This window comes from Mixophyes fleayi, chromosome 3 (genome assembly GCF_038048845.1).
Source record: "Mixophyes fleayi isolate aMixFle1 chromosome 3, aMixFle1.hap1, whole genome shotgun sequence".
Lineage (NCBI taxonomy): Eukaryota > Metazoa > Chordata > Amphibia > Anura > Limnodynastidae > Mixophyes > Mixophyes fleayi.
In genome coordinates this window covers 5,970,002-5,984,886 of record NC_134404.1, presented here as the reverse complement: position 1 = coordinate 5,984,886, position 14,885 = coordinate 5,970,002, and the positions used below count along the sequence as shown (strand labels likewise).

General features: G+C 34.9%; 6 non-coding genes across 6 annotated transcripts; all 6 read left to right on the top strand.

The window, feature by feature from the left end:
- Nucleotides 1-1,486: 1,486 nt before the first annotated feature.
- On the top strand, nucleotides 1,487-1,559 carry TRNAF-GAA (transfer RNA phenylalanine (anticodon GAA)). Its single transcript has one exon. It is a non-coding gene; the product is annotated as a tRNA-Phe (tRNA).
- A 7,707-nt stretch (nucleotides 1,560-9,266) lies between these two features.
- TRNAF-GAA (transfer RNA phenylalanine (anticodon GAA)) lies at nucleotides 9,267-9,339 on the top strand. Its single transcript has one exon. It is a non-coding gene; the product is annotated as a tRNA-Phe (tRNA).
- Nucleotides 9,340-10,822: 1,483 nt separating this feature from the next.
- Nucleotides 10,823-10,895, top strand: TRNAF-GAA (transfer RNA phenylalanine (anticodon GAA)). The gene has a single exon. It is a non-coding gene; the product is annotated as a tRNA-Phe (tRNA).
- Nucleotides 10,896-11,600: 705 nt separating this feature from the next.
- TRNAF-GAA (transfer RNA phenylalanine (anticodon GAA)) lies at nucleotides 11,601-11,673 on the top strand. Its single transcript has one exon. It is a non-coding gene; the product is annotated as a tRNA-Phe (tRNA).
- A 1,483-nt stretch (nucleotides 11,674-13,156) lies between these two features.
- Nucleotides 13,157-13,229, top strand: TRNAF-GAA (transfer RNA phenylalanine (anticodon GAA)). Its single transcript has one exon. It is a non-coding gene; the product is annotated as a tRNA-Phe (tRNA).
- Nucleotides 13,230-13,934: 705 nt separating this feature from the next.
- Nucleotides 13,935-14,007, top strand: TRNAF-GAA (transfer RNA phenylalanine (anticodon GAA)). The gene has a single exon. It is a non-coding gene; the product is annotated as a tRNA-Phe (tRNA).
- Nucleotides 14,008-14,885: the final 878 nt, after the last annotated feature.

Sequence of the window (14,885 nt, the reverse complement as noted above, 5' to 3'; positions counted from 1 at the left end):
GCATGTTTGAACAGGTGTTTTTTGAAGTGAAAAGCTCGAACTGGAAGTAATTTCAAGATGAAATTCCATAATGTCATCCACCAATTTTTCTTAGCAAAGAAGAATATTCAGCCCCATCTTTCAAATAATCAGAACATTTCATTTAATAGCACTGTCCAGAAATAAAGGATAAAAAGTGTACATGATTTCAGTAGTCCGGGCTTAACTCTTTATGCAATTGTAATTATCTCAATGATAAAATTTCTCAGCATTTTGCATCAATGCTTCTATTATAAAATAAAGGTTTTGTGATGGGTGAACATACAGTATAAAAACTGCTTTGAAATGCTATGTTTACTTTCGAAGCAATCATGATGAAAGGAAAAACTGTTATATAACTTTGTGTAATCTTCCTGGCATGACTCAGTTTGGAGAAAGTTAGGTTGAAGATCCAAAGGATTGTTGGCTTTCAATTTCTGGGGCTTTCTCTCTCTTCTACTACAGGAGAGAAGATTAATGAGCCCTAGCCTTCCACTGAACAATAAAACTAAAATTAACAATACTTACCTGCAATGCAGCAGCAGATACTAAGGTGTTCATGATTTTCATGGACTCACCTTAAATTACAATGAAATTTAGAATGAGAAAGTACCTGTAGCTAATTAAAGCTTATTCATTTGAAATCACTATAGTAATCCGAAATTGGGAATACATTCATCTTCCAAGCTGGCCGAAATAGCTCAGCTGGGAGAGCGTTAGACTGAAGATCTAAAGGTCCCTGTTTCGATCCCGGGTTTCGGCATGTTTGAACAGGTGTTTTTTGAAGTGAAAAGCTCGAACTGGAAGTAATTTCAAGATGAAATTCCATAATGTCATCCACCAATTTTTCTTAACAAAGAAGAATATTCAGCCCCATCTTTCAAATAATCAGAACATTTCATTTAATAACACTGTCTAGAAATAAAGGATAAAAAGTATCCATGATTTCAGTAGTCCGGGCTTGACTCTTTATGCAATTGTAATTATCTCAATGATAAAATTTCTCAGCATTTTGCATCAATGCTTCTATTATAAAATAAAGGTTTTGTGATGGGTGAACATACAGTATAAAAACTGCTATGAAATGCTATGTTTACATTCGAAGCAATCATGATGAAAAGAAAAACTGTTATATAACCTTGTGTAATCTTCCTGGCATGACTCAGTTTGGAGAAAGTTAGGTTGAAGATCCAAAGGATTGTTGGCTTTCAATTTCTGGGGCTTTCTCTCTCTTCTACTACAGGAGAGAAGATTAATGAGCCCTAGCCTTCCACTGAACAATAAAACTAAAATTAACAATACTTACCTGCAATGCAGCAGCAGATACTAAGGTGTTCATGATTTTCATGGACTCACCTTAAATTACAATGAAATTTAGAATGAGAAAGTACCTGTAGCTAATTAAAGCTTATTCATTTGAAATCATTATAGTAATCCGAAATTGGGAATACATTCATCTTCCAAGCTGGCCGAAATAGCTCAGCTGGGAGAGCGTTAGACTGAAGATCTAAAGGTCCCTGGTTCGATCCCGGGTTTCGGCATGTTTGAACAGGTGTTTTTTGAAGTGAAAAGCTCGAACTGGAAGTAATTTCAAGATGAAATTCCATAATGTCATCCACCAATTTTTCTTAACAAAGAAGAATATTCAGCCCCATCTTTCAAATAATCAGAACATTTCATTTAATAACACTGTCTAGAAATAAAGGATAAAAAGTGTCCATGATTTCAGTAGTCCGGGCTTGACTCTTTATGCAATTGTAATTATCTCAATGATAAAATTTCTCAGCATTTTGCATCAATGCTTCTATTATAAAATAAAGGTTTTGTGATGGGTGAACATACAGTATAAAAATTGCTATGAAATGCTATGTTTACATTCGAAGCAATCATGATGAAAAGAAAAAGTGTTATATAACCTTGTGTAATCTTCCTGGCATGACTCAGTTTGGAGAAAGTTAGGTTGAAGATCCAAAGGATTGTTGGCTTTCAATTTCTGGGGCTTTCTCTCTCTTCTACTACAGGAGAGAAGATTAATGAGCCCTAGCCTTCCACTGAACAATAAAACTAAAATTAACAATACTTACCTGCAATGCAGCAGCAGATACTAATGTGTTCATGATTTTCATGGACTCACCTTAAATTCCGAAGAAATTTAGAATGAGAAAGTACCTGTAGCTAATTAAAGCTTATTCATTTGAAATCATTATAGTAATCCAAAATTGTGAATACATTTATCTTCCAAGCTGGCTGAAATAGCTCAGCTGGGAGAGTGTTAGACTGAAGATCTAAAGGTCCCTGTTTCGATCCCGGGTTTCGGCATGTTTGAACAGGTGTTTTTTGAAGTGAAAAGCTCGAACTGGAAGTAATTTCAAGATGAAATTCCATAATGTCATCCACCAATTTTTCTTAGCAAAGAAGAATATTCAGCCCCATCGTTCAAATAATCAGAACATTTCATTTAATAACACTGTCTAGAAATAAAGGATAAAAAGTGTCCATGATTTCAGTAGTCCGGGCTTGACTCTTTATGCAATTGTAATTATCTCAATGATAAAATTTCTCAGCATTTTGCATCAATGCTTCTATTATAAAATAAAGGTTTTGTGATGGGTGAACATACAGTATAAAAACTGCTTTGAAATGCTATGTTTACATTCGAAGCAATCATGATGAAAGGAAAAACTGTTATATAACCTTGTGTAATCTTCCTGGCATGACTCAGTTTGGAGAAAGTTAGGTTGAAGATCCAAAGGATTGTTGGCTTTCAATTTCTGGGGCTTTCTCTCTCTTCTACTACAGGAGAGAAGATTAATGAGCCCTAGCCTTCCACTGAACAATAAAACTAAAATTAACAATACTTACCTGCAATGCAGCAGCAGATACTAAGGTGTTCATGATTTTCATGGACTCACCTTAAATTACAATGAAATTTAGAATGAGAAAGTACCTGTAGCTAAATAAAGCTTATTCATTTGAAATCATTATAGTAATCCGAAATTGGGAATACATTCATCTTCCAAGCTGGCCGAAATAGCTCAGCTGGGAGAGCGTTAGACTGAAGATCTAAAGGTCCCTTTTTCGATCCCGGGTTTCGGCATGTTTGAACAGGTGTTTTTTGAAGTGAAAAGCTCGAACTGGAAGTAATTTCAAGATGAAATTCCATAATGTCATCCACCAATTTTTCTTAGCAAAGAAGAATATTCAGCCCCATCTTTCAAATAATCAGAACATTTCATTTAATAACACTGTCCAGAAATAAAGGATAAAAAGTGTACATGATTTCAGTAGTCCGGGCTTGACTCTTTATGCAATTGTAATTATCTCAATGATAAAATTTCTCAGCATTTTGCATCAATGCTTCTATTATAAAATAAAGGTTTTGTGATGGGTGAACATACAGTATAAAAACTGCTATGAAATGCTATGTTTACTTTCGAAGCAATCATGATGAAAGGAAAAACTGTTATATAACTTTGTGTAATCTTCCTGGCATGACTCAGTTTGGAGAAAGTTAGGTTGAAGATCCAAAGGATTGTTGGCTTTCAATTTCTGGGGCTTTCTCTCTCTTCTACTACAGGAGAGAAGATTAATGAGCCCTAGCCTTCCACTGAACAATAAAACTAAAATTAACAATACTTACCTGCAATGCAGCAGCAGATACTAAGGTGTTCATGATTTTCATGGACTCACCTTAAATTACAATGAAATTTAGAATGAGAAAGTACCTGTAGCTAATTAAAGCTTATTCATTTGAAATCATTATAGTAATCCGAAATTGGGAATACATTCATCTTCCAAGCTGGCCGAAATAGCTCAGCTGGGAGAGCGTTAGACTGAAGATCTAAAGGTCCCTGTTTCGATCCCGGGTTTCGGCATGTTTGAACAGGTGTTTTTTGAAGTGAAAAGCTCGAACTGGAAGTAATTTCAAGATGAAATTCCATAATGTCATCCACCAATTTTTCTTAGCAAAGAAGAATATTCAGCCCCATCTTTCAAATAATCAGAACATTTCATTTAATAACACTGTCCAGAAATACAGGATAAAAAGTGTCCATGATTTCAGTAGTCCGGGCTTGACTCTTTATGCAATTGTAATTATCTCAACGATAAAGTTTCTCAGCATTTTGCATCAATGCTTCTATTATAAAATAAAGGTTTTGTGATTGGTGAACATACAGTATAAAAACTGCAATGAAATGCTATGTTTACATTCAAAGCAATCATGATGAAAGGAAAAACTGTTATATAACTTTGTGTAATCTTCCTGGCATGACTCAGTTTGGAGAAAGTTAGGTTGAAGATCCAAAGGATTGTTGGCTTTCAATTTCTGGGGCTTTCTCTCTCTTCTACTACAGGAGAGAAGATTAATGAGCCCTAGCCTTCCACTGAACAATAAAACTAAAATTAACAATACTTACCTGCAATGCAGCAGCAGATACTAAGGTGTTCATGATTTTCATGGACTCACCTTAAATTCCAATGAAATTTAGAATGAGAAAGTACCTGTAGCTAATTAAAGCTTATTCATTTGAAATCATTATAGTAATCCGAAATTGTGAATAACTTTATCCTCCAAGCTGGCTGAAATAGCTCAGCTGGGAGAGCGTTAGACTGAAGATCTAAAGGTCCCTGGTTCGATCCTGGGTTTCAGCATGTTTGAACAGGTGTTTTTTGAAGTGAAAAGTTCGAACTGGAAGTAATTTCAAGATGAAATTCCATAATGTCATCCACCAGTTTTTCTTAGCAAAGAAGAATATTCAGCCCCATCTTTCAAATAATCAGAACATTTCATTTAATAACACTGTCCAGAAATACAGGATAAAAAGTGTCCATGATTTCAGTAGTCTGGGCTTGATTCTTTATGCAATGGTAATTATCTCAATGATAAAATTTCTCAGCATTTTGCATCAATGCTTCTATTATAAAATAAAGGTTTTGTGATGGGTGAACATACAGTATAAAAATTGCTATGAAATGCTATGTTTACATTCGAAGCAATCATGATGAAAAGAAAAAGTGTTATATAACCTTGTGTAATCTTCCTGGCATGACTCAGTTTGGAGAAAGTTAGGTTGAAGATCCAAAGGATTGTTGGCTTTCAATTTCTGGGGCTTTCTCTCTCTTCTACTACAGGAGAGAAGATTAATGAGCCCTAGCCTTCCACTGAACAATAAAACTAAAATTAACAATACTTACCTGCAATGCAGCAGCAGATACTAATGTGTTCATGATTTTCATGGACTCACCTTAAATTCCGAAGAAATTTAGAATGAGAAAGTACCTGTAGCTAATTAAAGCTTATTCATTTGAAATCATTATAGTAATCCAAAATTGTGAATACATTTATCTTCCAAGCTGGCTGAAATAGCTCAGCTGGGAGAGTGTTAGACTGAAGATCTAAAGGTCCCTGTTTCGATCCCGGGTTTCGGCATGTTTGAACAGGTGTTTTTTGAAGTGAAAAGCTCGAACTGGAAGTAATTTCAAGATGAAATTCCATAATGTCATCCACCAATTTTTCTTAGCAAAGAAGAATATTCAGCCCCATCGTTCAAATAATCAGAACATTTCATTTAATAACACTGTCTAGAAATAAAGGATAAAAAGTGTCCATGATTTCAGTAGTCCGGGCTTGACTCTTTATGCAATTGTAATTATCTCAATGATAAAATTTCTCAGCATTTTGCATCAATGCTTCTATTATAAAATAAAGGTTTTGTGATGGGTGAACATACAGTATAAAAACTGCTTTGAAATGCTATGTTTACATTCGAAGCAATCATGATGAAAGGAAAAACTGTTATATAACCTTGTGTAATCTTCCTGGCATGACTCAGTTTGGAGAAAGTTAGGTTGAAGATCCAAAGGATTGTTGGCTTTCAATTTCTGGGGCTTTCTCTCTCTTCTACTACAGGAGAGAAGATTAATGAGCCCTAGCCTTCCACTGAACAATAAAACTAAAATTAACAATACTTACCTGCAATGCAGCAGCAGATACTAAGGTGTTCATGATTTTCATGGACTCACCTTAAATTACAATGAAATTTAGAATGAGAAAGTACCTGTAGCTAAATAAAGCTTATTCATTTGAAATCATTATAGTAATCCGAAATTGGGAATACATTCATCTTCCAAGCTGGCCGAAATAGCTCAGCTGGGAGAGCGTTAGACTGAAGATCTAAAGGTCCCTTTTTCGATCCCGGGTTTCGGCATGTTTGAACAGGTGTTTTTTGAAGTGAAAAGCTCGAACTGGAAGTAATTTCAAGATGAAATTCCATAATGTCATCCACCAATTTTTCTTAGCAAAGAAGAATATTCAGCCCCATCTTTCAAATAATCAGAACATTTCATTTAATAACACTGTCCAGAAATAAAGGATAAAAAGTGTACATGATTTCAGTAGTCCGGGCTTGACTCTTTATGCAATTGTAATTATCTCAATGATAAAATTTCTCAGCATTTTGCATCAATGCTTCTATTATAAAATAAAGGTTTTGTGATGGGTGAACATACAGTATAAAAACTGCTATGAAATGCTATGTTTACTTTCGAAGCAATCATGATGAAAGGAAAAACTGTTATATAACTTTGTGTAATCTTCCTGGCATGACTCAGTTTGGAGAAAGTTAGGTTGAAGATCCAAAGGATTGTTGGCTTTCAATTTCTGGGGCTTTCTCTCTCTTCTACTACAGGAGAGAAGATTAATGAGCCCTAGCCTTCCACTGAACAATAAAACTAAAATTAACAATACTTACCTGCAATGCAGCAGCAGATACTAAGGTGTTCATGATTTTCATGGACTCACCTTAAATTACAATGAAATTTAGAATGAGAAAGTACCTGTAGCTAATTAAAGCTTATTCATTTGAAATCATTATAGTAATCCGAAATTGGGAATACATTCATCTTCCAAGCTGGCCGAAATAGCTCAGCTGGGAGAGCGTTAGACTGAAGATCTAAAGGTCCCTGTTTCGATCCCGGGTTTCGGCATGTTTGAACAGGTGTTTTTTGAAGTGAAAAGCTCGAACTGGAAGTAATTTCAAGATGAAATTCCATAATGTCATCCACCAATTTTTCTTAGCAAAGAAGAATATTCAGCCCCATCTTTCAAATAATCAGAACATTTCATTTAATAACACTGTCCAGAAATACAGGATAAAAAGTGTCCATGATTTCAGTAGTCCGGGCTTGACTCTTTATGCAATTGTAATTATCTCAACGATAAAGTTTCTCAGCATTTTGCATCAATGCTTCTATTATAAAATAAAAGTTTTGTGATTGGTGAACATACAGTATAAAAACTGCAATGAAATGCTATGTTTACATTCAAAGCAATCATGATGAAAGGAAAAACTGTTATATAACTTTGTGTAATCTTCCTGGCATGACTCAGTTTGGAGAAAGTTAGGTTGAAGATCCAAAGGATTGTTGGCTTTCAATTTCTGGGGCTTTCTCTCTCTTCTACTACAGGAGAGAAGATTAATGAGCCCTAGCCTTCCACTGAACAATAAAACTAAAATTAACAATACTTACCTGCAATGCAGCAGCAGATACTAAGGTGTTCATGATTTTCATGGACTCACCTTAAATTCCAATGAAATTTAGAATGAGAAAGTACCTGTAGCTAATTAAAGCTTATTCATTTGAAATCATTATAGTAATCCAAAATTGTGAATACATTCATCTTCCAAGCTGGCTGAAATAGCTCAGCTGGGAGAGCGTTAGACTGAAGATCTAAAGGTCCCTGTTTCGATCCCGGGTTTCGGCATGTTTGAACAGGTGTTTTTTGAAGTGAAAAGCTCGAACTGGAAGTAATTTCAAGATGAAATTCCATAATGTCATCCACCAATTTTTCTTAGCAAAGAAGAATATTCAGCCCCATCTTTCAAATAATCAGAACATTTCATTTAATAGCACTGTCCAGAAATAAAGGATAAAAAGTGTACATGATTTCAGTAGTCCGGGCTTAACTCTTTATGCAATTGTAATTATCTCAATGATAAAATTTCTCAGCATTTTGCATCAATGCTTCTATTATAAAATAAAGGTTTTGTGATGGGTGAACATACAGTATAAAAACTGCTTTGAAATGCTATGTTTACTTTCGAAGCAATCATGATGAAAGGAAAAACTGTTATATAACTTTGTGTAATCTTCCTGGCATGACTCAGTTTGGAGAAAGTTAGGTTGAAGATCCAAAGGATTGTTGGCTTTCAATTTCTGGGGCTTTCTCTCTCTTCTACTACAGGAGAGAAGATTAATGAGCCCTAGCCTTCCACTGAACAATAAAACTAAAATTAACAATACTTACCTGCAATGCAGCAGCAGATACTAAGGTGTTCATGATTTTCATGGACTCACCTTAAATTACAATGAAATTTAGAATGAGAAAGTACCTGTAGCTAATTAAAGCTTATTCATTTGAAATCACTATAGTAATCCGAAATTGGGAATACATTCATCTTCCAAGCTGGCCGAAATAGCTCAGCTGGGAGAGCGTTAGACTGAAGATCTAAAGGTCCCTGTTTCGATCCCGGGTTTCGGCATGTTTGAACAGGTGTTTTTTGAAGTGAAAAGCTCGAACTGGAAGTAATTTCAAGATGAAATTCCATAATGTCATCCACCAATTTTTCTTAACAAAGAAGAATATTCAGCCCCATCTTTCAAATAATCAGAACATTTCATTTAATAACACTGTCTAGAAATAAAGGATAAAAAGTATCCATGATTTCAGTAGTCCGGGCTTGACTCTTTATGCAATTGTAATTATCTCAATGATAAAATTTCTCAGCATTTTGCATCAATGCTTCTATTATAAAATAAAGGTTTTGTGATGGGTGAACATACAGTATAAAAACTGCTATGAAATGCTATGTTTACATTCGAAGCAATCATGATGAAAAGAAAAACTGTTATATAACCTTGTGTAATCTTCCTGGCATGACTCAGTTTGGAGAAAGTTAGGTTGAAGATCCAAAGGATTGTTGGCTTTCAATTTCTGGGGCTTTCTCTCTCTTCTACTACAGGAGAGAAGATTAATGAGCCCTAGCCTTCCACTGAACAATAAAACTAAAATTAACAATACTTACCTGCAATGCAGCAGCAGATACTAAGGTGTTCATGATTTTCATGGACTCACCTTAAATTACAATGAAATTTAGAATGAGAAAGTACCTGTAGCTAATTAAAGCTTATTCATTTGAAATCATTATAGTAATCCGAAATTGGGAATACATTCATCTTCCAAGCTGGCCGAAATAGCTCAGCTGGGAGAGCGTTAGACTGAAGATCTAAATGTCCCTGGTTCGATCCCGGGTTTCGGCATGTTTGAACAGGTGTTTTTTGAAGTGAAAAGCTCGAACTGGAAGTAATTTCAAGATGAAATTCCATAATGTCATCCACCAATTTTTCTTAACAAAGAAGAATATTCAGCCCCATCTTTCAAATAATCAGAACATTTCATTTAATAACACTGTCTAGAAATAAAGGATAAAAAGTGTCCATGATTTCAGTAGTCCGGGCTTGACTCTTTATGCAATTGTAATTATCTCAATGATAAAATTTCTCAGCATTTTGCATCAATGCTTCTATTATAAAATAAAGGTTTTGTGATGGGTGAACATACAGTATAAAAACTGCTATGAAATGCTATGTTTACATTCGAAGCAATCATGATGAAAAGAAAAACTGTTATATAACCTTGTGTAATCTTCCTGGCATGACTCAGTTTGGAGAAAGTTAGGTTGAAGATCCAAAGGATTGTTGGCTTTCAATTTCTGGGGCTTTCTCTCTCTTCTACTACAGGAGAGAAGATTAATGAGCCCTAGCCTTCCACTGAACAATAAAACTAAAATTAACAATACTTACCTGCAATGCAGCAGCAGATACTAAGGTGTTCATGATTTTCATGGACTCACCTTAAATTCCAATGAAATTTAGAATGAGAAAGTACCTGTAGCTAATTAAAGCTTATTCATTTGAAATCATTATAGTAATCCGAAATTGTGAATAACTTTATCCTCCAAGCTGGCTGAAATAGCTCAGCTGGGAGAGCGTTAGACTGAAGATCTAAAGGTCCCTGGTTCGATCCTGGGTTTCAGCATGTTTGAACAGGTGTTTTTTGAAGTGAAAAGTTCGAACTGGAAGTAATTTCAAGATGAAATTCCATAATGTCATCCACCAGTTTTTCTTAGCAAAGAAGAATATTCAGCCCCATCTTTCAAATAATCAGAACATTTCATTTAATAACACTGTCCAGAAATACAGGATAAAAAGTGTCCATGATTTCAGTAGTCCGGGCTTGATTCTTTATGCAATGGTAATTATCTCAATGATAAAATTTCTCAGCATTTTGCATCAATGCTTCTATTATAAAATAAAGGTTTTGTGATGGGTGAACATACAGTATAAAAATTGCTATGAAATGCTATGTTTACATTCGAAGCAATCATGATGAAAAGAAAAAGTGTTATATAACCTTGTGTAATCTTCCTGGCATGACTCAGTTTGGAGAAAGTTAGGTTGAAGATCCAAAGGATTGTTGGCTTTCAATTTCTGGGGCTTTCTCTCTCTTCTACTACAGGAGAGAAGATTAATGAGCCCTAGCCTTCCACTGAACAATAAAACTAAAATTAACAATACTTACCTGCAATGCAGCAGCAGATACTAAGGTGTTCATGATTTTCATGGACTCACCTTAAATTACAATGAAATTTAGAATGAGAAAGTACCTGTAGCTAATTAAAGCTTATTCATTTGAAATCATTATAGTAATCCGAAATTGTGAATACATTCATCTTCCAAGCTGGCCGAAATAGCTCAGCTGGGAGAGCGTTAGACTGAAGATCTAAAGGTCCCTGGTTCGATCCCGGGTTTCGGCATGTTTGAACAGGTGTTTTTTGAAGTGAAAAGCTCGAACTGGAAGTAATTTCAAGATGAAATTCCATAATGTCATCCACCAATTTTTCTTAACAAAGAAGAATATTCAGCCCCATCTTTCAAATAATCAGAACATTTCATTTAATAACACTGTCTAGAAATAAAGGATAAAAAGTGTCCATGATTTCAGTAGTCCGGGCTTGACTCTTTATGCAATTGTAATTATCTCAATGATAAAATTTCTCAGCATTTTGCATCAATGCTTCTATTATAAAATAAAGGTTTTGTGATGGGTGAACATACAGTATAAAAACTGCTATGAAATGCTATGTTTACATTCGAAGCAATCATGATGAAAAGAAAAACTGTTATATAACCTTGTGTAATCTTCCTGGCATGACTCAGTTTGGAGAAAGTTAGGTTGAAGATCCAAAGGATTGTTGGCTTTCAATTTCTGGGGCTTTCTCTCTCTTCTACTACAGGAGAGAAGATTAATGAGCCCTAGCCTTCCACTGAACAATAAAACTAAAATTAACAATACTTACCTGCAATGCAGCAGCAGATACTAAGGTGTTCATGATTTTCATGGACTCACCTTAAATTACAATGAAATTTAGAATGAGAAAGTACCTGTAGCTAATTAAAGCTTATTCATTTGAAATCATTATAGTAATCCGAAATTGGGAATACATTCATCTTCCAAGCTGGCCGAAATAGCTCAGCTGGGAGAGCGTTAGACTGAAGATCTAAAGGTCCCTGGTTCGATCCCGGGTTTCGGCATGTTTGAACAGGTGTTTTTTGAAGTGAAAAGCTCGAACTGGAAGTAATTTCAAGATGAAATTCCATAATGTCATCCACCAATTTTTCTTAACAAAGAAGAATATTCAGCCCCATCTTTCAAATAATCAGAACATTTCATTTAATAACACTGTCTAGAAATAAAGGATAAAAAGTGTCCATGATTTCAGTAGTCCGGGCTTGACTCTTTATGCAATTGTAATTATCTCAATGATAAAATTTCTCAGCATTTTGCATCAATGCTTCTATTATAAAATAAAGGTTTTGTGATGGGTGAACATACAGTATAAAAACTGCTATGAAATGCTATGTTTACATTCGAAGCAGTCATGATGAAAAGAAAAACTGTTATATAACCTTGTGTAATCTTCCTGGCATGACTCAGTTTGGAGAAAGTTAGGTTGAAGATCCAAAGGATTGTTGGCTTTCAATTTCTGGGGCTTTCTCTCTCTTCTACTACAGGAGAGAAGATTAATGAGCCCTAGCCTTCCACTGAACAATAAAACTAAAATTAACAATACTTACCTGCAATGCAGCAGCAGATACTAAGGTGTTCATGATTTTCATGGACTCACCTTAAATTCCAATGAAATTTAGAATGAGAAAGTACCTGTAGCTAATTAAAGCTTATTCATTTGAAATCATTATAGTAATCCGAAATTGTGAATAACTTTATCCTCCAAGCTGGCTGAAATAGCTCAGCTGGGAGAGCGTTAGACTGAAGATCTAAAGGTCCCTGGTTCGATCCTGGGTTTCAGCATGTTTGAACAGGTGTTTTTTGAAGTGAAAAGTTCGAACTGGAAGTAATTTCAAGATGAAATTCCATAATGTCATCCACCAGTTTTTCTTAGCAAAGAAGAATATTCAGCCCCATCTTTCAAATAATCAGAACATTTCATTTAATAACACTGTCCAGAAATACAGGATAAAAAGTGTCCATGATTTCAGTAGTCCGGGCTTGATTCTTTATGCAATGGTAATTATCTCAATGATAAAATTTCTCAGCATTTTGCATCAATGCTTCTATTATAAAATAAAGGTTTTGTGATGGGTGAACATACAGTATAAAAACTGCTATGAAATGCTATGTTTACATTCGAAGCAATCATGATGAAAAGAAAAACTGTTATATAACCTTGTGTAATCTTCCTGGCATGACTCAGTTTGGAGAAAGTTAGGTTGAAGATCCAAAGGATTGTTGGCTTTCAATTTCTGGGGCTTTCTCTCTCTTCTACTACAGGAGAGAAGATTAATGAGCCCTAGCCTTCCACTGAACAATAAAACTAAAATTAACAATACTTACCTGCAATGCAGCAGCAGATACTAAGGTGTTCATGATTTTCATGGACTCACCTTAAATTACAATGAAATTTAGAATGAGAAAGTACCTGTAGCTAATTAAAGCTTATTCATTTGAAATCATTATAGTAATCCGAAATTGTGAATACATTCATCTTCCAAGCTGGCCGAAATAGCTCAGCTGGGAGAGCGTTAGACTGAAGATCTAAAGGTCCCTGGTTCGATCCCGGGTTTCGGCATGTTTGAACAGGTGTTTTTTGAAGTGAAAAGCTCGAACTGGAAGTAATTTCAAGATGAAATTCCATAATGTCATCCACCAATTTTTCTTAACAAAGAAGAATATTCAGCCCCATCTTTCAAATAATCAGAACATTTCATTTAATAACACTGTCTAGAAATAAAGGATAAAAAGTGTCCATGATTTCAGTAGTCCGGGCTTGACTCTTTATGCAATTGTAATTATCTCAATGATAAAATTTCTCAGCATTTTGCATCAATGCTTCTATTATAAAATAAAGGTTTTGTGATGGGTGAACATACAGTATAAAAACTGCTATGAAATGCTATGTTTACATTCGAAGCAATCATGATGAAAAGAAAAACTGTTATATAACCTTGTGTAATCTTCCTGGCATGACTCAGTTTGGAGAAAGTTAGGTTGAAGATCCAAAGGATTGTTGGCTTTCAATTTCTGGGGCTTTCTCTCTCTTCTACTACAGGAGAGAAGATTAATGAGCCCTAGCCTTCCACTGAACAATAAAACTAAAATTAACAATACTTACCTGCAATGCAGCAGCAGATACTAAGGTGTTCATGATTTTCATGGACTCACCTTAAATTACAATGAAATTTAGAATGAGAAAGTACCTGTAGCTAATTAAAGCTTATTCATTTGAAATCATTATAGTAATCCGAAATTGGGAATACATTCATCTTCCAAGCTGGCCGAAATAGCTCAACTGGGAGAGCGTTAGACTGAAAATCTAAAGGTCCCTGGTTCGATCCCGGGTTTCGGCATGTTTGAACAGGTGTTTTTTGAAGTGAAAAGCTCGAACTGGAAGTAATTTCAAGATGAAATTCCATAATGTCATCCACCAATTTTTCTTAACAAAGAAGAATATTCAGCCCCATCTTTCAAATAATCAGAACATTTCATTTAATAACACTGTCTAGAAATAAAGGATAAAAAGTGTCCATGATTTCAGTAGTCCGGGCTTGACTCTTTATGCAATTGTAATTATCTCAATGATAAAATTTCTCAGCATTTTGCATCAATGCTTCTATTATAAAATAAAGGTTTTGTGATGGGTGAACATACAGTATAAAAACTGCTATGAAATGCTATGTTTACATTCGAAGCAATCATGATGAAAAGAAAAACTGTTATATAACCTTGTGTAATCTTCCTGGCATGACTCAGTTTGGAGAAAGTTAGGTTGAAGATCCAAAGGATTGTTGGCTTTAAATTTCTGGAACTTTCTCTTCTACTACAGGAGAGAAGATTAATGAGCCCTAGCCTTCCACTGAACAATAAAACTAAAATTAACAATACTTACCTGCAATGCAGCAGCAGATACTAAGGTGTTCATGATTTTCATGGACTCACCTTAAATTCCAATGAAATTTAGAATGAGAAAGTAACTGTAGCTAATTAAAGCTTATTCATTTGAAATCATTATAGTAATCCGAAATTGTGAATACATTCATCTTCCAAGCTGGCTGAAATAGCTCAGCTGGGAGAGCGTTAGACTGAAGATCTAAAGGTCCCTGGTTCGATCCAAGTTTTGGCATGTTTGAACAGGTGTTTTTTGAAGTGAAAAGCTCGAACTGGAAGTAATTTCAAGATGAAATTCCATAATGTCATCCACCAATTTTTCTTAGCAAAGAAGAATATT